This window comes from Uranotaenia lowii, chromosome 3 (assembly GCF_029784155.1).
Source record: "Uranotaenia lowii strain MFRU-FL chromosome 3, ASM2978415v1, whole genome shotgun sequence".
Classification (NCBI taxonomy): domain Eukaryota; kingdom Metazoa; phylum Arthropoda; class Insecta; order Diptera; family Culicidae; genus Uranotaenia; species Uranotaenia lowii.
The window spans coordinates 32,479,103-32,506,536 of NC_073693.1; the positions used below are offsets into that span (position 1 = coordinate 32,479,103).

Sequence of the window (27,434 nt, forward strand, 5' to 3'; positions counted from 1 at the left end):
AGCTTTCTGGAGTATGTGAGGCCTGAGATACAGTAATTCTATGAAAATCGGACTTTTTGGACTTTTCTCATTCAAACTGCAATATCTCAGAAACTACAATCACTCTTCAAAATTTCAACAAAAAATGTAGCGTAGTTTCTGAGATATTGCAGTTTGAATGAGAAAAGGTCAAAAAGTCCAATTTTCGTAGAATTACTGTATCTCAGGCCTCACAAACTCCAGAAAGCTCAAATTTCTGATCAAATCTTTTTTTTTTTTCAAGATAACACAAAATTTGGTGTTATGCATTTCCAAGTCATTTGGCATAAAATTTCAATTCCAATTTTCCGGATTTACTTTGGTTCCTCCGTACGAGATTGTTGAAATTCTAAAGTCGATTTTTGACAAAAAAAAATTTTTCTCGAGTTAACTCAGATTTTGATGTTTTATGCATTTTTAAATCATTTGGCATCAACATTAAAATTTCAATTTTTTTATTTCTGTTGGTCGTCCATCTTTTGATAAAAAAAACGAAACTTTGAGCGCTTTGAGGCACCCCCAAATCAAGTCCGATTAAGCTGAAATTTTGCACAGGTCTGTTTTTGGACCAATCTACAAAATGTATATAATCGGTTTTCAAAATTCGATCATAAAATTTTCTCCATACATTCATTGCCACCCTAGGGTTCATGCAGGCCACAGATGAAATTCTAGAAAAAAGTTGCTTAAGTTTAAATCCCTTGCAATGGAAGGGTGAATTTGTTTCTTGATGATATTTAATGGTTTAGAACCCCACTAAAAAGATGATTCAGCTTTTGGATTCCTTTTATCGCTGAACCGAGATATTTAGATTAAATCTAGATTACCGATTTAATGTCAAACACAGCGAAGTTGGCCTTGCTCGAGTGCGGTCGCATTTTTTTCCGCGGTCGCGTTTTACTTCGTGATTTCTTTAAATTAATATTTCCCTCACCATTTTTCAATAAGTTAATCAGCGGTAAAGTCTTTTATGTATATCGTTCGATTCATAGATATTAAGTGGGTTATTCATTTGAAACATTAAATGGAGTGAAATAAATGCTTATCGTAATGGTTTGTGAAGTTGTTGAAAGTGGCCGAATCAAAGTGGCTGGTACTACGCTTTCCGGACCGGTCCTGGACCATTCTTAGAAGACACCCAGAAACTCTGGACTGATTCGGAACAATAAGATAAGTAACTGTTTTTTTTCTGTGGTGAATGAATTTATTCAAGATGTGTCAGAAGTTCGGTTTCCACGATCGAGGAATTTTGAATGATTTTTTTTCCAGCAGGTGGTCGTAACAGCCATCGATTGCTTTGATCTTAAAAATACTCGATGCAGAAATCCGAAATACATACATTTGTTATTTATTTGTTATTTATTTGTTATTTATTTCTGATCAACGGATCACATGTTGATCCCAATGATTACTTAAAATTAAGGTTAAAAACAAAACATTTAAATCTAACTACGGGGATCTCAAGGCCCTAATCACTTTTCTTCGGAAAACATCCCTCGAAATGTCGAAGTCAAAATGCTCCGAAAAACGGTTGAAAGATTTCATTGCACCGATGAGGGCGCTGTTAGCTCCGTAATTGTTCATTCGAAAGGGAATGTACAATTGAAGATCCTGATTCCTGAATCCACGGGGTCGTACACTAAGCGGAATAGCCTCCAAAAGCGTGGGACAGTCGATTCGCGATGTCAGGAGGTCGGCGACAAATGAGGCACGTGTTGCTTGTCTGCGGGCTTGAAGGGTGTCGATATCTATGAGGCGGCATCGATTTTCGTAGCTAGGCAAGCGAAAATTACATTACATTACATAGTTAAGTATTTTAGAGCTTATCATAATTTCACACCACTTTTTTTTTAAATATAAAATTTTTCATTTTAATTTCTTTCGTGAGGGCTGCGTGCGCATGAGTATGGTCACTGTATTGATTGCTGTTATTCTTAGTAAATCAATGCGTTAATGAGCAACAGTCATCTAGCAGTTATAAAATAAGCATTTAAGTTGCTTCAAAAACTATGCATTGAGATTTAAATAATTAAAATTAAAATAAGCATTTAAGTTGCTTCAAAAACTATGCATTGAGATTTTGAGATAATTTTGATAAGATATGTGTGAACAGTCCAAACTCAAATTTGATATTCTAACTATTATTGCGGTGAGTATAATGTTGGTAAGTATCGTAAGTTCATAATTCCTTAACAGCATTTAATGTATCATTATTCCATATACACTTTCCCAAATGACATAAATTCATATTTAGGTCTTTCCATATTCAAAATATTATATGAAGCGTTTGGTAGGGATCTCCACGCTTCATTCCGCCCCTGTATCCTGTATCTTTCGCGGTTTTCATCACATGGTTGGCCTGGCCGTAGTAATATCTGCAATGCATAGGAATATGTAACAGGTAATACGCTGAAAAGAAAAATGATAGGCGCAAGTCTCCCATTTTCCAGGATGCCTACATGTTTTGGCCATGTTGATGCAAGAAGAAGAAGAAGAAGATTACCGATTTAATGTCAAACAGTGTCATCTGCTGAGCATCTAGTCTAAGATTGCCAGGTTATTGCCCAAATATTCCTTATACAAAACATGGAGATGGTCCGTGTTAATCTGGTTGCGCGAATTTCCTTGAAAAAAACCCGTTTTTCCCGGAGATATTCACCTTATTTGCAAAGCCAAACAAAAATTGATCTTTTTTGATGTTATATTTTTGCGCAAAGAAACGAAACTTAGTTACGATTCAAAATATATGCTAATTGTTTTAGATAGAAAAAACTTTTAAATTTTTTTTTACATTTTTATTGAATTATAGACAAATTAGCCTGGATGTGTTCCCGGGTTTTGGGATGAAAATTTTCGATTTACATGCTCGGATTTTGCAGATTTTCAGATAAAAAAGCCCAGCCCGGATACGCGCGGTTAAAATTCTGGCAACCCTAATCGATATTGCAGTTTGATAAGCTTTTGTAGAGTTTTTGTATGCAGATTTCGATACATCGTGAGAACCTGAATTGAAACGTTAATAAAAGTAGCTCTTCCTGGTTAATACTGGAAAAGATCGATCTATCAGAGATCGATCATCCAGCTCCGATTTTTAGGTGGATCGATCCTACGACCGTTTCACTGAATCGATCTTTTTTCAGAAGATCGAACAATCCTAGATTCAGCCCAATACTGCATAGTCCACCACAGAGACTAAATTTCTAAGCTGTCGCCTGTTCAGTGGTACCGAAATCGTGATATTCCACTTTAAAAAATCGTGTTTTTTATTGGAAACTAACACGACTATTAGAGATTGAATGATTGGTTCAACAAAAGTTTGAAAAGCCTCTTCTAAGCAACATTTTTGAACGTATTCCTTGCAACGTTGAGTAAAGCCTGCTGGTATTTGAAAATAGTGTGTCCTACCCGGGGTTTCCCGGGAATAAAAAAACATCGGGAATTCTCAAATCCCGGGAAACGCTAAAAATCCTGGAAACTCCCAAAGCCAATAAAAAGTGCTAAATTAATTAAAATTCAAACGAAACAAATTGGAAAAATGGTTCGGATTGAACAAGGAAGGACTTAAACATTTTTCTTTCCAAAAATTGGGTAATACATTGCATTTGATAAAAACTGTTTTTTCGTTCGAAAACTTAGTGTTAAAGTGAAAAACGACAAAGAATCTATAAAACTAAACAACTCCAATAAAGAGACGCTACGAATAGAATCTGAATGTCCTATTTGGCAACACTCATCATTAAGAACTTCCGTCAAGTTTGTCGATTAAAGCACTTAGTTTTTGCGTCTTAGTGAATATAATTGCTAATTGATTTTTTTCAATTTTATCCGGGATCTCGAAAATCCCGAGAAAAGCATCGTCAGATTTCACGATACCCAGGAACGCTAAAATGACGGGAAATGGACACTCTATTCGGAGGCTCCTCTGGTGTTCGTCTTGTTTTAGAAGCTCTTGGTCCTATGAACGCTTTGAAATAGCCGACTTTCTTGCCTGGAGCCCCGGAACATCCTTGAGACTATCAAATGTTGCATAATGTTCGGTTTTCTTATACGGAGTAAAATATTTGGTGTCATTGGTGAAAATACGCCTCAATTCAGCCATAAATATTGTTGTCCTGTTCTGATCCGTGAGCTCAGTTAAATCAGGGTGCTGGCACAAGGTCATTAGAATCGAGTAAAATGCATGGCTGATTCAGCTTTACACTGTCAACCATTTCAAACTTAATTTTCAGGCTGATCCAACTGTATTTTTTTCGTTTGTTTTTACTTCTTTCAGAACAAAATTTGATCGTAGATCGGCATAATAATTGAAATCGCCTTAGAAAATAATGATATTGATAAGCCAGTCTAAAAATCTTGATTGAATCAACCTTACAGGAGTGCTGATTTATCTAAAATATTGATATTGACTGAAAGAATGTGCACTGTGTGCAGTCAAAGAACAAATTGTATGCATAATTGATTCAATCATGTATTAAACCTTCATCATCGACATTTCCATCGGTCTATTTTAGCAATAGACAGCTGAGAAACTGTGTATAGCTGAATAAACCTCACATTATGGCTGATTTATCTTAGACTTAGATGTTAAAGCTCATTGAACAAAATATGAGGTCCAATAAATTGTTTTTACATGTCATAACCAACTAATATATGATTTTAATCGCCGTAATTTGTATGATTATAATTTTAATGGCATGTGCGGCGGAATGAAAACTCGAGAGAGAATTTATTTTACAGAATTTGAAAGAAAGGTGGATAGACAGGCATTAGTGCGCCACTAGGAGAAAGCTTGATAGGTGTTGAAATTTTAGGCTAGAGGGCATGTTGATGAAAAGCTCCCATGAATTGCTCCCGCCTTTGCTCTGCATTAGCTAACTATACATGAGAAACCCAGAAAGAGAATTCCCATGTATAGCGAGCCCAATGGTTTGAGAGCGTGTTTTTACGCACACTTCAAACGAGCAAAAACGTAGCAACCCATGGGCCTACTGAGCTTTCCTTATGCGAGAACAGTTCTATCGACGTTGCCATTATTTCAGATTCGCTGCGAATAGTTGCTACTTGTCGAATGGCATGTCGTCGCACATGCCATTAAAATTATAATCATACAAATTACGGCGATTAAAATCATATATCAAACAATCATTGGCAAAAAAGAAAAAAAAAATACAACAAGAAAAATACGGTTCAAAAAATTGACACTTGGCCAAAAAGTTAGAACGCGGAATAGATAAAATGTGAAATGCGAAAAAATCGACAAGTAGCAACTATTCGCAGCGAATCTGAAATAATGGCAACGTCGATAGAACTGTTCTCGCATAAGGAAAGCTCAGTAGGCCCATGGGTTGCTACGTTTTTGCTCGTTTGAAGTGTGCGTAAAAACACGCTCTCAAACCATTGGGCTCGCTATACATGGGAATTCTCTTTCTGGGTTTCTCATGTATAGTTAGCTAATGCAGAGCAAAGGCGGGAGCAATTCATGGGAGCTTTTCATCAACATGCCCTCTAGCCTAAAATTTCAACACCTATCAAGCTTTCTCCTAGTGGCGCACTAATGCCTGTCTATCCACCTTTCTTTCAAATTCTATAAAATAAATTCTCTCTTTAGTTTTCATTCCGCCGCACATGCCATTAAAATTATAATCATAACCAACTAAATGAACATAATTTTCTCCGTGCTTAGTTTTGCATCATATTAATCGAAAGTCTTTCGATAAAGGACGCCACTGCTCTCTGATTGGCTTTCGAGCGTCTAAACGCCGACGACGACGCGTCGGTCGCCCGCCATCGGTTTCGACATTCAAGGACCGACCGACGACGTTTGGTAGTAGATTCCAGTACATTTCGACGTATCGTTCAGTCCGTGTGCGGTGGCACCAAATCCGGTCTACTAGCGGTCGAGCGCGTGTGTATGGCCATTTCGTGTTAATCTGTTCCTCTGTTTTCTGAAAGAACTCAGTTCAGAATGGCCCTCGACTTCAATTGGCTTACCGAGAACGTCCCTTAGGGAGTGGACAAATCGAAAATAATCTTCACGCCCCTGCGAGATCCGATTTCGAAAAACTAAGAAGTTTAAAGTTCACTCCGGTGGTGGGCTCGTCCCTGTTTCTCCTTGTTTGGATTGGCCTGTGTTGATATTTCCGTTTCTTAGAACGGAACCGAGCAACCTTTCAACACCTGTATCGACTTACTTGGAGCTTTGAAGAATGTACCTTTCAGTTGAGTCAGTCTCAATGCAAATGTGTGCTCTTCTACATAATGTGCCGGTTGTTGTTGATCGATTGGTATCGACTTAAGGGAAAAAAACCCTCATTGTTTCCTCGGAATTCGGTGTTTAATTTATTATTCATATCCCGACCAGTTTGAGTCTGCAACGTTATTCCTACTATAGTGTTTTTTTTTTTTCGTAAGAAGAAACATGAAAAATTGAGACTGACAAGCTTAACAAAACGAATTTAGCTTCTCAAAATTCCGTGTTGTATTTTTCTGTCCCTGAAAGGATTCTGCCATACGCTTTCTTTTTGTCTCTAGAGAGTTTATGCTGCGGAAAAACATCCTTCGTTCATCTTTAATGCCGTTGCGGACTTTGCATGTTACAACAACGAAACCCCTAAAAAAGTACCGCAAATTACGTGCTCAGCATACATTGAGTGTACCCCAACGAGGGATCGTATTATTGTTGTTTTTGTCGTCTCATCGTCGTTGTTGTCCATAAATTCAAAATCCAATGACACAGGGCTATCAATCAAAATCCGTCACCGAGAATGACTCAATTTTCGATGCTATTGACACCGTGAGCTCACATTCCGATAAACAAACATTAGCAAAGGACAAAGTTGGTCCTCCTGACCTCTACAACGGCCGAAGTGGATGTCACACATTAACAACAAGAGCGGAATCCAATTAGCCGGATCCTGGCGTCGCGTCGCGTCCCTATCCATGACGATTTTATTAATGAAAGAGTCCCCAACACACACACATATACAAACATTCTGCGACACTTCATTTGTATTCCCCTGGGGTTATCACCGGCTTGGCTTATTAATCGTAAGCGAGCAGCACTCAGCTCAACTCAGCGGAACCACGTGCCAATCTAAGGCCGGAATGGTTTTTGGACGCGTTTGATTGGCAAATTTTTGGAACGTGCAAACTCGACGCACCATCAGGGGGGAAAACCAACTTTGTAGCTTTTGACATTGACGCTTTTAGTGCCGTTTTTGATTACCGAATTAAGGGGAATTAAAGTTTAATGTCCGGTGATTTAAATTGTTTGTTTACACGATATGGCATACTGAGATTTTCAGTTATAGAATTGAAAATTATGAAAATTTAAAGACTTGTAATTAACATCAAATAAGGCGCAATGAAAATTTCTAAACTATACAACTTGATAGTTAAGAAATTAAGAGAGACAAAACAATTTTCGAAGAAAACGACAGATTCAAATACGACGACCTTCAACAAGACGACATCACCATGACGCCAGCTGTTAGAAGCGGTTTAAATCAGAAATCAAATTAAATCAGAAAACCGTTAAGGAAGCACGCGGCGACACAATTCTTAAATGCGAAAAATAGTGCAGTGATAAATATTGTGTAAAATCTCGCGTATTAATTCTAAATTCTTTGTAATCTATAATTTTTCTGAGGATGACCGAAAGAAGTAAGCCGAAACGTCAAAAAAAAAATGGTTTAATTTAAAAAAAAATCTACTCAAAAATCAACAACAAAACATTGGAGATTAAAACACGTTAACAATTTCTTATGAACAAAATTCAAAATTTCATATATGTTCCAGGTTTTTTAAACTACCTTCATTGAATTTTAAACCGTTCCAGATGGGTATTTGGCATTTTTTAAAGAGCTTATTGCCAGATTTTGAATTATGAGGAAATTTGATTTAAAATTATGAAGAAATAAATTCGTAATTTTTCGTTGATCATTGTATTTTTTTTTTTAATTTTATTGTGTATTTTACGTTGGCGCATTCTAATTTTCAAACCAAAAATTAAGTCTGAATGTTGTGGGATGAACTCTAAACTGCAATACTGAGATTTCGTTTGCTGATAACAGAACCCGAAACCAAAATCTTCTCCAACATTCTTATTTCAAATCTTATTCTTATTCTTACTGTATACACCCAAGTCAAAAGAGATTGTTAGCTTCATAATATGGTTAACCAAACTTGTTGTTTTCTGGCATGAGCTCCGAAATCTTTTTTTGGGGGTTTCTTATGTTGATTTTGTTCGGTGATGTTTTTTTTTGCAAAAAAAATCGCTAGGTTTACGTTTCAGTATACTTTTTTTCGACCATCCTTAGAATCTATCTTATGTATAAAAATGGAGACGTTTCCTTTATAACACCATCACGTATAAACGGACGATCGCAGTGAAGATAAATTTAGTGTATTCGAAGGTTTTCCGGGTCAGAGATGGTTTGAATAATAGCCTCGAGAATCTCACTTTTTATGAAAGGGAGGCTCCCATACAAAATCAACTTGAAATGGGAAACAACTCTAACAATTTTATGACGATTTTCATGAAAATTTATTCACAAGCACAAATAAGTTTAAGACGTGTAGATGAAGTCAAACATTTTCCAACGATTTATTAAGTAAAAGATAAAATGAAGTCGACTAGTTTGTTATACAATTAAATGTTGAAAAATTTTTTTTTTTTTATAAATTACAATTTTAAAAGACTAATTGAAATAATTATAAAAAAACACAGATTGGGAACACTCGCAAAAAGCAATTTTCCGCTTGCTAGGGCCGTCTCTCTGCTCTAACAGGGCGTATATCTGATCTTTTGCTGCTAATTGTCGTCGGGGCGTTTTATTTTTTTTCCGACGACAACAAGCAGCATCAGCAGGATTACAAAGACGCCAAGTTAGAGCAGAGAGACGGCCCTAGCAGGTGAAAAAGAATGCTTTTTGTGAGTGTTCCTAATCTGTGTTTTTAGTAATTATTTTAATTGGCCTTTTAAAATTGTAATTTATGGAAAAAAATTCTTTCAACATTTAATTGTATAACATATAGTTTCCGAGGATTGTCAAATAAAAGTAGACTGAAGCGTAAAACTAGCGATTTTTTTTTTTAAACATTACCGAACAAAATCAACAAAAGAAACCCTGAAAATTATATCCAGCATGTAATTGTTTTTCGGCATATCAGTCTTTATTTCCTTGAAACGATGTTTTGATTGATCCTACGTTTTGATGCTGATTGGCATCTCTTCAGGAATTTCTATGAATTTTATTGATTTTAATATTTCTAAATTTTGTGTGTTAATCTAACCTTCTAATTACAATCTATCGTTTGTGAAGCTTATTGTTCACTTTTTTCTTCTTTTGAAGCGGTAAAGAGTTCGATCTCGAAAAATCATTCGAAAATCCAAAAGTGTGTATCCCATAAAATAGTGTAGTTTAAAAACCAATTGATTATATTCTCCGCAGTAAGTTCAAAAAATATAGAGAGCTTTACAAAAGCACAAAAATTTCATGCAGAACGATTCATTGTAAGTAGGAGAATAGATTAACACACATAATTTGGAAATATTAAAATCAATAAAATTAGTAGAATTCCCTGAGGAAGATGCCAATCAGCATCGAAACGTAGGATCAATCAAAACATCGTTTCGAGAAAATAGAGACTGATATGCCGAAAAACAATTACATTCAATCATCCAGTCAACCCCTTCAAAATCTCATTATATCCAGCAGTGATCTTAATGGCCGTGAACAAAATTTTAATTATATGCTCAAAATCCTATTTTTTAATTTCCGCGTAATTTAAAAAAAAAATCTATCTCCTCATTTTAAAACTTTCAACAATTGTTTCGTACGTATTTTTACATTTAAAATTCAGCATCCGTCCTTAAAAGTTTTATTATGACAAATGAACAGTGTGTTATAAAAAAAATGTTGTTGAATTTTATCGACGTTTAAAAACGTTTTTAATTTGTAAAACTCGCCGAAAAACGTCGATAAAATTCAACAACAATACATCGCGGCGATTAACCAACATTCATCGTTATAAAAAAAAACAAACACTTAACTTTGAAAGATATTTATTAAACCTTATTTGGGCATCAAAATCTTGAATAATGGAATTTCTGATTCATATTTAAATTTCAAGTTTTGTACACTGATTTCTGAAGACATAAAATCTGAATTTTTACTTTGAGCTCTAGTTTTAAATTTAGTGTTGATTTTGCAACACCGAATTACTTCCGATATCCTAAAAACCCTGGTAAAATTACTGACATACATTCGAGATGAATAATTGAGAATCGAGAACATAGATTTGATATCTGATTTTAATCTGAATAAATCTTATTTTTCTTGCTTATTGATTTCTCTAATCACAATTTTTTACTTTTTTGTATTTCTGCTGGTTTTTTTTTACATATTTTTTCAAATTTTCATTTCTGGTTCCTTGAAACAAGTTTTTCATTATTAACAGCAACTTCAATTAACGAATTGAAAAATCAATTGATAAAAAAAATCCGTTCTAGATATGTTTCCTCGAATAATAGTTTCAATATTTGAATTAAAAAGTTCTAATTTTTTGAAAATCATTCAATTTTATTATTAAGTTTTATTAGTGGCACTTTACCATCTTTGTGGCATTCGTGTCATAGATTTCATTTTGACATTTTTTTCTTAAACTCTTGAATTCTTGAATTTTTCTTGGAGTCTTGAAATCTTGAATTCTTGAATTCTTAAATTCTTGATTTTTTTTTTTAATTTTTGAAGTCTTCATTTCTTGAATTCTTGAATTCAAGTATTCAAGAACTCTTAAATTCTCGAATTCTTGAATTCTTGATTTTTAGAATTGTTGAGTTCTAGAATTCTAGAATTCTTAATTTCTGAATTTTTGAATTTTTGAATTTTTGAATTCTTGAATTCTTGAATTCTTGAATTTCTGAATTCTTGTATTCTTGAATTCTTAAATTACTTGAATTAATGAATTCTTGAATTGTTGAATTTTTGAATTTTGAATTCCTGAATTCTTGAATTCTTGAATCCTATAATTCTGGAGTTCTGGAATTCTTGAATTCTTTTTAATACTTGAATTCATGAATTCTTGGATTTTTGAATTCTTGAATTCTTGAATTCTTAAGAAACTTGAATTCTTGAATTCTTAAGTTACTTGAATTCCTGAATTCTTGAATTCTTGAATATTTGAATTCTTGTATTCTTGAATTCTTTAATACTTGAATATTTGAATTCTTGAATTTTTGAGTTTTTGAATTCTTGAATTCTTGAATTCTTGAATTTTTGAAATCTTGTATTCTTGAATTCTTGAATATTTGAATTCCTGAATTCTTGAATTCTTGTATATTTGAATTCTTGTATTCTTGAATTCTTTAATACTTGAATTTATGAATTCTTGAATTTTTGAATTCTTGAATTCTTGAATTCTTGAATTCTTGAATTCTTGAATTCTTGAATTCTTGATTTTTGAATTCTTGAATTCTTGAATTCTTGAATTCTTGAATTCTTGAATTCTTGAATTCTTGAATTCTTGAATTCTTGAATTCTTGAATTCTTGAATTCTTGAATTCTTGAATTCTTGAATTCTTGAATTCTTGAATTCTTGAATTCTAAAATTCATGAATTCTTGAATTCTTGAATTCTTAAATTCTTGAATTCTTGAATTCTTAAATTCTTGAATTCTTGAATTCTTGAATTCTTGAATTCTTGAATTCTTAAATTCTTGAATTGAATTCTTAAATTCTTGATTTCTTGATTTTTGGAATTTTTGAATTCTTATATTCTCGAATTCTTGATTTTTGGAATTCTGGATTTTTGGAATAAATTCTCGCATTCTTGAATTCTTTAATTCTTAAATTCATAAATTCTTGAATTCTTGAATTTTTGAATTTTTGAATTCTTGAATTCTTGAGTTTTTGAATTCTTGAATTCTTGAATTCTTGAATTTTTGAATTCTTGAATTCTTGAATTCTTGAATTCTTGAATTCTTGAATTCTTGAATTCTTGAATTCTTAAATTCTTGAATTCTTGAATTCTTGAATTCTTGAATTCTGGAATTCTCGAATTCTTGAGTTCTTGATTTCTTGAATTCTATTCTCGAATTCTTGAATTCTTAAGTTCTTGAATTCTTGAATTCTCGAATTCTAGAATTCTTGATTTCTTGAATTCTATTCGTGAATTCTTGAATTTCTGGAATTCTCGAATTCTAGAATTCTTGAATTGTTGAATTCTTAAATACTTTAGTTTATGTATTCTTGAATGCTTGAATTCTTTAATTCTTGAATTCTTGAATTTTTGAATTCTTGAATTCTGGAATTCTTGAATTCTTGAATTTTTGAATTCTTGAGTTCTTGAATTCTTGAATTCTTGAATTCTTGAATTCTTTAATTCTTGAATTCTTAAGTTCTTGAATTCTATTCTTGAATTCTTGAATTTTTGGAATTCTCGAATTCTAGAATTCTTGAATTCTTGAATTCTTAAATTCTTGAATTCTTGAATTCTTGAATTCTTGAATTCTTGAATTCTTGAATTCTTGAATTCTTGAATTCTTGAATTCTTGAATTCTTGAATTCTTGAATTCTTGAATTCTTGAATTCTTGAATTCTTGAATTCTTGAATTCTTGAATTCTTGAATTCTTGAATTCTTGAATTCTTGAATTCTTGAATTCTTGAATTCTTGAATTGTTGATTCTTGAATTCTATAATTTTTGAATTCTTGAATTGTTGAATTATTGAATTGTTGAATTGTTGAATTGTTGATTCTTGAATTCTATAATTTTTGAATTCTTGAATTCTTGAAATTTTGAATTCTTGAAATTTTGAAATCTTGAAATCTTGAAATTTTGAATTCTTGAATTTTGAATTCCTGAATTCTTGAAATCGGGAATTCATAAATTCTTGAATTCTATAATTTGTTAGTTCTTGAATTCTTGAATTCTTGAATTCTTTAATTCTTGAATTCTTGAATTTTTGAATTCTTGAATTCTGGAATTCTTGAATTCTGGAATTCTTGAATTCTTGAGTTCTTGAATTCTTGAATTCTTGAATTCTTGAATTCTTGAATTCTTGAATTCTTGAATTCTTGAATTCTTGAATTCTTGAATTCTTGAATTCTTGAATTCTTGAATTCTTTAATTCTTGAATTCTTAAGTTCTTGAATTCTTGAATTCTCGAATTCTATTCTTGAATTCTTGAATTTTTGGAATTCTCGAATTCTAGAATTCTTGAATTTTTGAATTCTTAAATTCTTGAATTCTTGAATTCTTGAATTCTTGAATTCTTGAATTCTTGAATTCTTTAATTCTTTAATTCTTGAATTCTTGATTTCTTGAATTCTTGAATTCTTGAATTCTTGAATTCTTGAATTCTTGAATTCTTGAATTCTTGAATTCTTGAATTCTTGAATTCTTGAATTCTTGATTTCTTGAATTGTTGATTCTTGAATTCTATAATTTTTGAATTCTTGAATTGTTGAATTATTGAATTGTTGAATTGTTGATTCTTGAATTCTATAATTTTTGAATTCAATTTTGAATTCAATTCTTGAATTTTTGAATTCTTAAATTCTTGAATTCTTGAATTCTTGAATTCTTGAATTCTTGAATTCTTTAATTCTTGAATTCTTGATTTCTTGAATTCTTGAATTCTTGAATTCTTGAATTCTTGAATTCTTGAATTCTTGAATTCTTGAATTCTTGAATTCTTGATTTCTTGAATTGTTGATTCTTGAATTCTATAATTTTTGAATTCTTGAATTGTTGAATTATTGAATTGTTGAATTGTTGAATTGTTGATTCTTGAATTCTATAATTTTTGAATTCTTGAATTCTTGAAATTTTGAATTCTTGAAATTTTGAAATCTTGAAATCTTGAAATTTTGAATTCTTGAATTTTGAATTCCTGAATTCTTGAAATCGGGAATTCATAAATTCTTGAATTCTATAATTTGTTAGTTTTTGAATTCTTGAATTCTTGAATTCTTGAATTCTTGAATTCTTGAATTCTTGATTCTTGATTCTTGAATTCTTCAAATCTGGAATTCTTGAATTCTTGAATTCTATAATTTTTGAATTCTTGAATTCTTGAATTCTTGAATTCTTGAATTCTTGAATTCTTGAGTTCTTGAGTTCTTGAGTTTTTGAATTCTTGAATTCTTGAATTCTTGAATTCTTCAATTCTTCAATTCTTCAATTCTTCAATTCTTGAATTCTGGAATTCTTGAATTCTGGAATTCTTGAACTCTAGAATTCTTGAAATCTTGAAATCTTGATTTTTTTTATCCTTGAACTCTTGAATTCTAAAATTCTTGAATTCTTGAATTCTTGAATTCTTGTATTCTTAAATTCTTGAATTCTTAAATTCTTGATTCTAAATTATTGATTCTTGATTCTTGTGTCTTGATTCTTGATTCTCGATGTTCTTGTTGAAAAAGTCGTGTTCAAGCCAATTAGCATTAGCTTGAAGAATGTTGTAGAAGGCTTCCCAGAAGAACATTCTAGAAATTTCCATCGTTTTATAACCCACGTGCTATCGAATATTCTGGATATTTCCATTCCATTTGATTCAAATATTCTCTTGGAAGGTTCCAGGTCTTTCCTGCATATGTACTAGCTAGCTTACCAAGAATATTCCAGAACATTCGATAAGCTTATAAAAAGAGCTTCGCGTTGTGATGCGAGTCAGTTCCATTCAAGAATCGCGCGCGTTATATCGTCTGTTAACCTTCCAAGTAATGTTAAGTTAAATAATGTAAATCTTAGAGAAGAAAATAAAGAGAAAACCTTTAAGTGAAGTGTTGTGTCATCCTTCAATACGCTGATCCAAATTTACAGTCCACTTGCCCAAACATTGGTCCTAACCGAACCGGATTTAAGTGAACAGTTCAAGTAATCCATACTAGTGCCGTGAATATAAAATAAGTGCATATAACAAGTATTCAGAAAACTGTAGTGAAAGTGTAGCGTATCTCACCAAGAACAGTTCCATATACCTAATAAGTGAAAACAATCCGTTGTTTCTAGTTTTACCGTTGCTTATCAAAATGTCTAGTTCTTGCACTACTCCTAAGACAAGAAGAGCCAAGAAAAAGTCTGTGAAGTTGGAAGAAGTCGTGACGAAAATAGATCAAGTAGATGTGCTGGTAACCTGCAGAAATTCGGAACAGAAAAAAGTGAAACACCTGTCTAATACCTTATTCCCGCAAGATGGTAGTGGAGTAGTGAAATTATCTCAGGGCCAGATCAAGGCTTACCAGATGATGCTTGAAAAGGCCTACGCAGAGTACCAAACGCTTCATCGAAAAATATTGGAACTTGTCTCGTATGAAGAACGGAATACCCATTACGAGCAGTGTGAGAAATTCAATATTATGTATTACGAGACAGTCATTGCCCTCGAAGAGCAATCCTGTATACTATCTTCCAGCACAGTTGGTCCATTGATAGGTTCTGCAACTTCGGCCACTCCTCTGATTGTACACCAGCCCCTGCACATGTCTATTCCAACATTCGATGGCAGTTACGAAAGTTGGCCTAAGTTCAAGGCCATATTCAAGGATCTGGTTGACAAATCGCCTGACTCTCCAGCCATCAAACTATACCATCTCGAAAAAGCCTTGATAGGGCATGCATCTGGTCTCATTGATGCCAAGACGATCAATGAGGGAAATTACAAACACGCCTGGAAAATATTAGAGGAGAGGTTTGAGAACAAGCGTCACCTCATTGACACCCACATCGCTGGCTTGTTCAACCTTAAGAAAATGTCTAAGGAAAACTATACAGAGTTAAGAGCGTTAGTTGACGAGTGTACTAGGCATGTAGAGGGCCTCAAATTCTTGGATCAAGAATTCACAGGTGTGTCTGAGCAAATGGTAATTCACCTGTTGACGTCAGCATTAGATAAGGAAACCCGTTTCCACTGGGAAAGCTCCATTAAGCACGGTAGCATGCCAAGCTACACCGAAACCATTAAATTTCTCAAGGAGCAGTGTTTTATCCTGGAACGCTGCGAGAGCTCCTCGCCGAAGGCTATCCAGCCACAACCGAGTGCATACGAGAGTCCGAAAGAACCCATCGAGACTAAATTTACTTCAGCAGTCATCACTAGCAAGCCTTCTGCATCATGTGATTTCTGCGGCAAGGGTCATCTCAACTTTACCTGTCCAATATTGAAGACTCTTTCGATCAAAAAACGACTACTCAAGGTGAAGGGATACCAGATGTGCTTCAACTGCTTACGAAGAGGACATCAAAGCAAGGATTGCCGTTCTGAGAAAACCTGTACCAAGTGTCAAAGACGTCATCACACCTTGCTGCACGCCGAGAAACAAACCGCGCCTGCCAAATTGAACAAGATGCGATGGTCTCCACAACAAACGATACAGCCTTCTAAGCAAATAGGGGTTGTCATTCCAGATGAAGAAAATATCACCGCTTACAAATATACCTCTGTTCATCCTGTAGTTAAAGCAAACACTGCCATTATCAATCAGTTGAATGAACACAACTCTGAACATTGCGCCGAAAAGAAGACCCTTTTGAATGAAACCAATTTCCAGAGCCTACTCAACGAAATAGGAGATCTGATAAGGTTAAGCTTTAGTAACTCAATACAGAAATTCTTGGGTCAATCTACCAGATTTGTAGTCTAATTAACGAACGATAATCAAGTTCCAGTTATTCCGGGCGGGAGTATGTTCAAGCCAATTAGCATTAGCTTGAAGAATGTTGTAGAAGGCTTCCCAGAAGAACATTCTAGAAATTTCCATCGTTTTATAACCCACGTGCTATCGAATATTCTGGATATTTCCATTCCATTTGATTCAAATATTCTCTTGGAAGGTTCCAGGTCTTTCCTGCATATGTACTAGCTAGCTTACCAAGAATATTCCAGAACATTCGATAAGCTTATAAAAAGAGCTTCGCGTTGTGATGCGAGTCAGTTCCATTCAAGAATCGCGCGCGTTATATCGTCTGTTAACCTTCCAAGTAATGTTAAGTTAAATAATGTAAATCTTAGAGAAGAAAATAAAGAGAAAACCTTTAAGTGAAGTGTTGTGTCATCCTTCAATACGCTGATCCAAATTTACAGTCCACTTGCCCAAACAAGTCGAATTTGAAATTCACTTGAAAAATTGTTACCGGATCCTTTTTACAAATTTCGGATCAGTCTGTGTATAATTTGGAAGAAAGGCTCATTTTTTTGAGTTCATTGAACCATTGATTGAATTTTTTTTTATCATATTATTTCGTCTTCTCGATGAAATCGATTTTTTTATTTCAAGGTTTTTTTTCCAACTTGGATCGATAGTGAATGGTCCTGTCCAAGAATGGTGAATGGCGATTCAATCGTTGCCACGCACAAACGGTAAAGGGGCACGAGGACATTCCAATAAATCTGGACAATCATAGAAACAATCGAGTTGCCGGCAAGCATGGGCGGAGAACCTTCTCTGTTGGTTCCTTGACGGGACAGAAAAGCGCGGGAGGACCCGGACAAATCGGACGCCGACGACGACTATCAATTAAAAGACCCAGGCAGGGTTTCCATAATTACATAAAATCAGCGTCTGACCAGCTTGTCGCCAGCAACAATATAAACGACTGACTGGCTGGGCAGACAAATAGACAAACCACTGATTGGCAACCTTCTCAGATGGTAGTCGTTTTATTAATCTTTTTTTTTTTGTTACACAGTCTAGTCCGGGCATATATTTATTTGAATCCATGCTAGCTGTGACAGGTTGGTTTCTTTTTGGGTAACTGTTGAAAACGGTTAGTTTGACTGCATAATGGAGCACTCCTCGAACAGATTTTGACTCTTTTTTTGGGATTTCAGAAACCTAAAAAGTGTACACCGTTTTGCCACTCGACCAATACCGATTACTACAACCATAATATAATCGATCTTGTCCTGAGGTGGTTGCATTGAAATGGTGGCAATCGAATAGTTTACACCTCCAAGCTTATCCCTCACAAAATCAGTTGCCAAACGGCTAAATAAAAAAAAAAATAGAGGTGTGCTAATTTTGGCACATTTATTCGTGAACGCTGCCTGGTGAGGTAATCGATTAGTTGATCTGCTGGCACATTGACCTAAAATTCTGTTTGAAGAAAACTTGTGGGGGTAATCGATTGGAAAGGTGATTGAACTATCATAAACGGTTGGCCAAACTGGGCTAGGCCATCCATCAAATGCCATCAATCAAATCAGGCAGAATCTTATTCATCAACAGAATTAAACAATAACGAAAATGAATGAAAGTGTATCTCGAATAGTAGTTCTTTAAAATTTCTGTACCTCTATTTGAATATTCAAGTTTTCTTTCATATTTGAGTTGCGCTACGAGGTTTTCAAAAAAAAAAAAGTTCTGATTGGCAGCAATCAGAGGTAATGCCACTTGTAACTATCTTCTCAACACCCGACGATGTATTCCGAGCTTCATCTCTGTCTGACAATCTTTCCGGTGTGTTCTTGTATCGCGTGACTTCCGATTTCATTATGGTTCTCTTTTTCTCGTTTTCTGCATTCGACTGAAAACCTTAACACGCCACACCTTTCCGCCAGTGTTTATCAAAGCTCAGTAAACGTTTTTTCGATAAACATATGTGTGTGAGTCTGTAGTTGTTACCACATTAATAGTCGGGTAATAACAATACCAATAATAGTTGCCACCGTGCTTGGGACAAAAATACGATAAGATAAAATTCTATCCGCGAAGTTGTTCCTTCGTGGAATAATTGTGTCGTGGCCCGACTTCACCGGACCAGACACCTGTACCGATCTTGGTCCCAACTTCTTCCTCCATCCTCCCCCACCATCAGTGTGACCCGATTTCACCACGAGTTTAATATGCCAAAGTTAAATGACCGCTAATGAAGTACGAGGCCGCTCGCCAGTTGCTTCAAGACCCCGAACTCATTGTCCATAAATAGTTGGGGGGACAGCTCTGTGTTGCGTTGCGTTGCGATCGCGAAGCAGTGCAGTCCAATCGAGCAATGAAGCCAGGATGGGGACGAATGAATGAACGGAGGTGGGCGCTTCTTCCCCCACAAAGTATTCACAATCAATTGAGTGTCATCCGAGCCGGCCGAACAGAGCGAACTGGATCGACCGATACCATTCAACGACAATAACAGACCGTCTCTGTGCTTGGGAAACTCCCACGCAATGTCGTTGTCGTCGGTGTATTTTTATATCGTGTCGTCGTTTTGTTTTTTTTCTTTCTCATACCTAACTAGCTTGGTGCAATTCCTTTTGGGACACATTCGTTTTTCAGTGTTATAGCACTCATTAATGGGAAGGTGGGAGGAACAGGGCAGAACGAAATCACGTTAGATTGATGTCCAAAGTTTTGCTCCGTTTGGTGTACTACAAGCAAGTGTACAAGAAAAAATACTTTGCTAAGCGTACTGTTTCGGGTTTCAGAAAACAAAACTAAAGCAAAATAATTGTTACAATTTTTAACGGGTTCGTCGCTCCCGACTGTTAGTACAGACATCTCTTTCATATAAGACATTTTGGCTTCAGTGGTGGATACATTTATTGAGGTGGCAGCGAAAAGGGGCATGTTGAATTTTGAAAAGGACCATTTATATTTTGTAGATTGGCTCAAGAAAGTTACTTGTGCTAAATGTCAGCTCCATCAGTGCATCAAAGAGCTCGAAGTTTCCAATTGTTTTCACCCTTTAAAATCACCTAAGGGGAGACGCACGGAATTCGGAGAAATCAAAATTTTAATTTTGATGCCAAATGACATAAAAGTGCATAAAACGTCTAGATATAGTGTAATGTCGAAATCGAATTTCTGGTCAAAAATTAACTTTCTGGGACTTCGGGACAAAATCAACATTTTTTTACTTTTTATCACTGCACCACAGTTTTCGCATAATGGCACGATTCCAGAACCAATGAGACAGAGAATCAACCTTTTGATGTGCTATGCAGGGAAAATGGTCGCATTTAAGACAATCTTTTTTTTATATTTAGCCATTCATCAATCGTTATGAAACACTGACTGATTTGCAACTTCCGCAGATCGTCAGCTTCCTCAAGTACTGGTCATTAAATTTTTCAATTTTTCTCCTTGTTTATCTCCGGAGCATCCTTGCCAACGCAAACCTGCCTAGGTGCCCGCTTAATAGGTCGTTTTGCTGACCATTACGATTTTTTTTTTCGAAATATCTCCCCGTTAGTGGTCCAAATATTTTGCGCACGATTTGACCACCGTATTTTTTTATTTTTATTTTACTGGTGGACAATTTGAACCTTGTAAAATGAAGTCAGGCTTGTATATTAGTCAGCTAGACGAATCAGTGAGAACAAATTATGTTTTTTATCACTTCCCCAATTGATATTTTCGGATTGTGCTTGATAAAACCTCTCACATTCCTTAACTTCATAGAATCAATCATGTTCACTTTTATTTAAATCTCAGCTCACTGTTAGATCTCTAGGACTTCTTAAACATGAATTTCGGTCAAATAGTTGATTTCAGATATATTATTATTAGATATTTAGAGGATAAAAATCAATAACTTTTTCAATAAAAATGGATTTTTTTTTTATTAAAATCAGATTTTTTTATTTAAATCAGATTATTTTGGTTTAAATAGGATTTATTTTATAAATTGCATTTGAGGGAAATATTTTAGCATCCGAAGGCTCTTCCATCATGTGATAAAGCTGAGTTGTTTAGCTCAGCTTTATAAAGGCAGTATAAGTGTAACATTCATGATTCATGATTTTTAACATTCATCAAAAATCAATGCTTTTCAAACTAAATCCACATCGATTCGACTTTGTATTTTCTTCTTCTCTTGGTTCAGAGAAATCAAAAGATCAAACAAATAGGATAAATTTTAATTAATAACTTTTAAAAACGTTGAGCGTCAAAATTTAAGCAAAAATATGAAAAATCTGATGAATTTATAAAAAAAAAAAGAAAATTGACTTAAGTTTGCTTGAAAAAATAAACAAAAATTATTTCGAACAGATTTGAGTGGACATTTTTTGAGTTATTTCGTTGAATAATATTTATGAAGAATTCCCACGTGAACATTATCCAATCCTCTACCCCTTCTAGGTGGACAAGCATTTGGCATCCTCAACAATCACAACTTGCGGAATATCCACAATTTTAGCGAGTTGTGATAAACGCAAGAAAAAAAATCAATTCTGAAATCCCGAGGGGATGCTAAAAAACGTGAAAAAAAAACCTTTCCATATTCACTAAATTTTAGGTATTTTATTCACTGAGAAACTTTGATTTAAATCACAAATAAAAATCTTTTTATTTTTTTTTATTTATTTATTTATTTTTTTATTTTTATTTTTATTTTTATTTTTATTTTTTATTATTTTTTTTTTTACTAATACAAATCAAATCCACCCTGACTTGCGTCTTCCAAGTCCCGAATTGACTTCCAAATTTCAAAAAACACCAAGGAAGGGACCAAGGGAAATCGGAAAAACCGAAATGGTTATTTGGATGCCAAAAGACTGAAAATGCATAAAACATCAAAATCTGCTGTTATCTCGAAAAAAAAAATGCTTAGACAAAAATCGACTTTGTTTGGGATTAGGTCCGATTTTTGGCGAAAAATATTTTTCAAATAACACCAGATTTCGACAAGTTTCATGCATTTCTAAGTCATTTGGCATCAAAATAAACATTTCGATTTTTCCGATTTCCCTTGGTCCCTTCTTCAGTGATATTTGAAATTTTTTAGTCAATTTTTGTCAAAAAAAACATTTTTCGAGAAAACTCCAGATTTCGACATTTTATGCATTTTTCAGTCATTTGGCATAAAAATTAAAATTTTGATTTTTCCGATTTTATTTGGAGTTCCCCCTTTGGTGAATATCTAGGGTGAGAAGACCGAAACTTTTGAGGCTTTGCGACAGCCATAAATCAATTCTGATTGAGCATAAAATTTTGCACAGGTTTTTGGTCCAATCTATAAAATCTGTATGGTCGGTTCCGAAATTCGACATGGCCCATTTGGTCGCCATCCTAACGTACACACTACATTACTATGGTAGCTTCACTGAATTTTTTGTTGATTTTCATTCATACATTCAAAAGTTATTTACAAATCAAAGTTGCAATTTTTTCTTATACATTCGTTAGATCACTTGATCTACGAAAAATAAGAAACTGTTAGTCATAACAAAATATGTTTAACCCTTGATGAATGACAATCAGGATTAGTGTATAAGCGGGTTTTTAAAAGAGTCAAACGCTATTGAGTGTGTAGACAGTTGTGAAGCGTATTTTTACAAGCCCACTTTAAACTGCCTGAAAAATAACTACACAAAAACTAAAACCTCATTATAGAACTTGAACGAATTTGAATATGTTTTTATAATATTATTCCATTTTAAAAACAGAATAAATGTTTTTTCAATTTAAGCGTTTTTGACTCCTTATTTGAAAACTGTGTATCTAACCGTAGTATGAGAATAAAAAAATCGAAAAACTGCATTGCATAGCCTGGGAATTTCTTGGTTTATATAACCTTTGCAAAACATTTCATGAAATTATTAAAAGCTCTGGCAAACAAGATCTACTAATTTTAAATACTTTTTAATGTATTCTTTTTTTTGTTATGAAATGGTTGTAATTTTTTTTTATGAAATGCTTAGCTGCTTGTCGTATGAGCAAAAAATGAGGCTTAAGAATAGTCAAAACCCCAAAATCAAAGACCAACTTTATTTCAATCTTATTTGAATTTTCTGGATGATTTAATGTGCAAAAACTTCTTCTTCCACACAAATTTCCATACAAAATGCTTGGTGCATCCCAAAAGGCATCAAAAAAACATATGGGAGCAAAAATTCATTATTTGCAGCGGTCTAATGGCCACACGAGGCAATAGTGGCAATTAAGAATTTTCAATTTTGGAGTGTTCTTTCCTTCTTTTAGAGTTCATTTCCTGTCTAATTCCTTATAAAATATTTCGATTTTCATTTGTTTTTTTTTTTTTTTATAAAAATAACATTGAGTTTCCAAGTGGTGTAAAAATTTTGAAGCAACTTCAAATGTGCTTTCTCAAGAATGTGTACTATTTGAACCATTTGTTTTGCAACCACTATTTTTTATAATCGATTGCACTCACACCTAATACTTGTAGCATTGACAGCTGAAATTGCCAATTTTGAGCAAAAGAAACATCATTCAATCGAAAAACACCAACTTTGGGACCATCTTACCCCGCACGTCGGAAAATCATAGGATTTGTTAGTGCTTACTGAATTTCATTTTCCGGAAGGTTGGTTTGGTTCTTTTGCTTCCTAACCAATTTTTAAAGTGCCTCACATCCCATATATCAATAAGGTTTGACATTTTCATCTTATCTCTATTCTCAAACCATGCGTAAGCTTAAAGATGCAAATCTTTCCCATATTCCCTCTATTGATTTCTTCGATACAAGCATTTCTAGTTTCTGAAAGTTTTTTTGTACTTGAGAAGCTTTTTCTGATTTTTTTTTTGTTTTTGACAGACACTGGCTTCTATCCAACAGAATATGTACAACAACCACTAGTTTTCAAGCACCAAATAGGTATATTTAGCATGGTCGTAGTAACGAGGGGGGAGGTTGCGATTTAACCCCCCCCCCCCCTCCCTCCCTCCTTCATAAGGAATCAAAAATTACAAATTCCAACTCAAAATTTTATGAACGACTAAAATGATTTAAGAGTAACATACTCGACTCAGAACCTCGAAATTTTCTTTAACTAGTTGATAGAAATTTGCTCCTGAATATCGAATTCAAATAAAATAAGAATAAGCTTACAAAATTCCCGAGATTTTGCCTGAATTTTAGCACTTCATTTGCAAAATCATACAAAAATTTAAGTTGAGTCCTTTCAATTATGTATTTTGCGTCTAAATTTTTTGGAGTAAATTTTATCCAAATTAATGTGAACGATTTTTAAGCTTAAAATATGATTTAAAATTGACTGATGTTTATCGACTCATGACTTTTATTTGATTATTTTGAAATTGACGGATATTGGAGAAAATATCCCTTATTTGCACGGACCTGATACTTGGGGAACAATATATGGAAAGCTTAGGCTAGAATAATTCCCGATTTTGTGATTCCAATTTTGAGTATAAACATTAAAATTTGATATTTGTTACTAAGAATTCGGATTCTGTATCCAGTTTTTTGATACTGAATTTCAGTGTGGATCATCATAGGGAAAAAATCCAGATTCGAATCTCGGTTTTGCATTCCAAACTTTTATGATCGAACGAATCTCATCCTCTAGGAATATGAAAAAAAAATATATAAAATTACAAACCATATTAAAGATTTGAAACTTTTAATTTTGATTCTTATGCGGAATTAGATCTAAAGAAAGTTTCATAAAGGTGATCCAGAATTGAATAATCTGAAGAAAGAATTCACATTGAAAGTCAACAGTTCAGAATTCAAATAAAACATTTCTGGCTGAGAAATCAAAAATCTTTTTCAAATTCGGAATTCAGATTTTGAACTCAGGTTCAAAAAGCAGTACTCGATTTGAAATCGAAATTGAAAATTCAGATTCAGCTCGAAGTTGAGTTTTATAATAAAGCATAAAATATCAATGTGAGAATTTTATTATGGATTCAAATAACAGGCGATCAAAGTTTCATAATTTTGATTCTGGATTGAAAATTTAAATTTGATATTATGAAGGATTAATCACCGTAATTTATGTTTGTTACTTTAATTTATCGGCCTTATCGGTGAAAAGTGATTTGATATGTGATTATAATGCTTCTCAATAAGTTCTACCCGCTCATTTTCACCATCTTTCAATTCATCTAACGTTCTATCCATTTATAAAAATTTCATAATCTTAGATGTCCCTACCAAAAAGGACATCACTTTTTACTTTTACCGACAAGGCCGATAAATTAAAGTAACAAATATACATTACGGTGATTAATCCTTCATAAAATTAAATAACTTTGGCCAAAAAGAAATAAAAAACACGACATCATAGCACCGGTGGTAGGTCACTATCAGACTATCGACCGTACCGTTTCGCATTCAAACCCCGTTTCTGAGTTATAGGGAGCTTATCTTATGTAACGAATTTAAAATAAATTTTATATTCAATCAGAGTCAGTTTGGAACACGAACCAGGAAAAAAAACACGAATATGGAATCAAATGTTGACTTTTTAGAAACCTAGATTTTATTCCTTTAAATTCAAACATATTTATTGGTTTTTTGTTTAACATCATTTATATCGCAGATTATGCTTAAACAAAGTTTCAAACTAAAATCTTCAATTTTTATCGAGTTTACAAAAGTAGAAAAAAATCTGAATTGAACTGCAAACTTCATCCGTTATTTTTGTTCACTAAATATTTTAAATATTTTAGCAATGTCTCAAATGGTCATGCTCGTGGTTAAAAAGAATTAACTCACTACTTTCTTATTAAAAAAAATATAAAAAGGTTTTTCTTTAAAAAGAAATCTTTAAAACCCTTATTTATTTTTCAAAACTTCTTGAAAAAAAAAATTGGCACCTTCTAGGAATTTTTTTTCGAAATAAGAAGTTTAAATAAACACCTTACTGTTAATGTGAAATAACTCAAGTTTTCAATTTTTATTTACTTTTCTTTATTTTTGCATTGCTCAAGCTAAAATTTTAAAGGAAATATTTTGTCGCCAATAAGAGATGCACCAGCTGAAAGCTGAAAATCTCTATAATAAAGACATTAAAAAAAAATTGTCACCAATATTTTGTCCTTTGGTCGAGGATCATGGTTTAGAATCTTTACGCTGTTGATTCTTACAAGTCTGTACGAAAAGTGAGTATCAAAATCGTCCTGACGGGAATAATTGTAATGTACCTCAGGTTTTCCCAATCAAAAAGACTCCTTTCAGATTCCTATGAGCACCGGTTTCAAGTTGAAAAAATTTTCAACTCTGATCAGAACTATAAAATTTTATCTCCGCTAGCACATCAGACTTGCTAGGACAGGTAATATTCCGTTCATTTTCATAGGTAAACACCCTCCTTACCTAAACATAAATTTACCTACCCAGCTTCTCGTCTTCTGGCTTGTTCCTCATTCGTTTCCGAAGCTCATATCGATCGCTAACGAAGCAGAACGGCCTCGAACGGAGTCAATCCCGGAGACCCTCATTCGTCACTCTGACCTCTCTTCAGTATGTCGAATAAATCTTTCGCCTTTTACTAAAGATTTCCGTGGAGAGGGGTACTCTAATGAGTCTAAACTGAATTTTTGTCACTCGATCCTTAGTTGGGTTGAGTCATGAACTTTAAAAATGTTTTGAAAATGATAAATAAATATTTATTTAAAAACTTTTTTCAACAATTTATAATTATGAACTTTCCTTATAGTTTGACATGTTTTCTCGCTCTCTCTTTCCTTGCATTTTTGACAGTACACGTCACACACACTCTCGTTTGAATCTACCTGTTCGAATATTTAATCGATAACGTCCCTTGTTTGGCTTAGCTATATGAACCTCCTTATCAGTAAAGTGTCGTCACGGCATTCGGAAGTGTGTACCCTGCGTTAGTACCACAAAGATTACTCTTCAGCTACCGCAAAAATTTACTGTAGTGATTTTCATTGATCAATGTTAAAATAAGACATTTAGCCAATAAGTCCTACGCTTTGAACAAGTGAAAGAGTTTCAAATAAGTTTGTTGTTAAAACTGTTATCCACTTTGCACGATGTGTCAACTAGCTTCAACAAAACGTTACAAACAATCAGAAAGAAAAAACACACCGAGAAAAAAAGTTAGTGTATCAAGCTGATGTCATTATAAGGTTGTCACAGAAAAAGTAGTTCACACAAGTGCAACTACTTATCAGTATAAGCTGTTCGAGGTTCGTTTATTGATTCAGTGATGCACTGGCATCACTGACTGGTATCCAGCCTTAGTTAGCCGGCAGCGCTATCAGCATTAAGCTTTTTATTATTCCCCTTCGGAGAAACTCACACACGCATACACAAACCTTTCGGAGTTCGGTTTTTCGAGTGACCACCAGCAGTCGATTTTGGAATCAACAGGACCTGACCCGCTGAAGTTATCAAAGAGCGCACACACTAAATTAGCAAACATAATGAGACTTAATTTCATAATCGCGTGAAAGTGGTTGCGAAAAAGTGGTTTGGAGAAGAGGACACTGGTGCTACAGTTTTTTTTTTGCCTGATTCGGTCCGGTTCGATTTGAGTTTGTCGTTCGTGTCTTTGTCGGTATTCTGATTAAGCGAAGGGGAGAGGTGTCCAGGAAGAGGCCCGAAGCCATGATCGCCGCACATCGTCGCCTCGTCGTCATCGGCCGGGTCAACATATGGAGTTTGTTGCGTGTCCCGAGGCGATTCGAAAACGGACGAAAGTGAAACCAATCTGGCCAACGACGTCGATGACGAT

The 27,434-nt window shown here is 34.0% G+C and overlaps 1 protein-coding gene and 1 non-coding gene across 4 annotated transcripts in view; both read left to right on the plus strand.

Annotated features, from left to right (window-relative positions):
* LOC129756720 (serine/threonine-protein kinase N) overlaps nt 1-27,434 on the plus strand; it is a 295,803-nt gene that overhangs the window by 138,876 nt on the left and 129,493 nt on the right. The gene's annotated exons all lie outside the window — the stretch shown is intronic.
* Nucleotides 26,176-26,296, plus strand: LOC129758884 (U5 spliceosomal RNA). Its single transcript, XR_008740109.1, has one exon. It is a non-coding gene; the product is annotated as a U5 spliceosomal RNA (small nuclear RNA).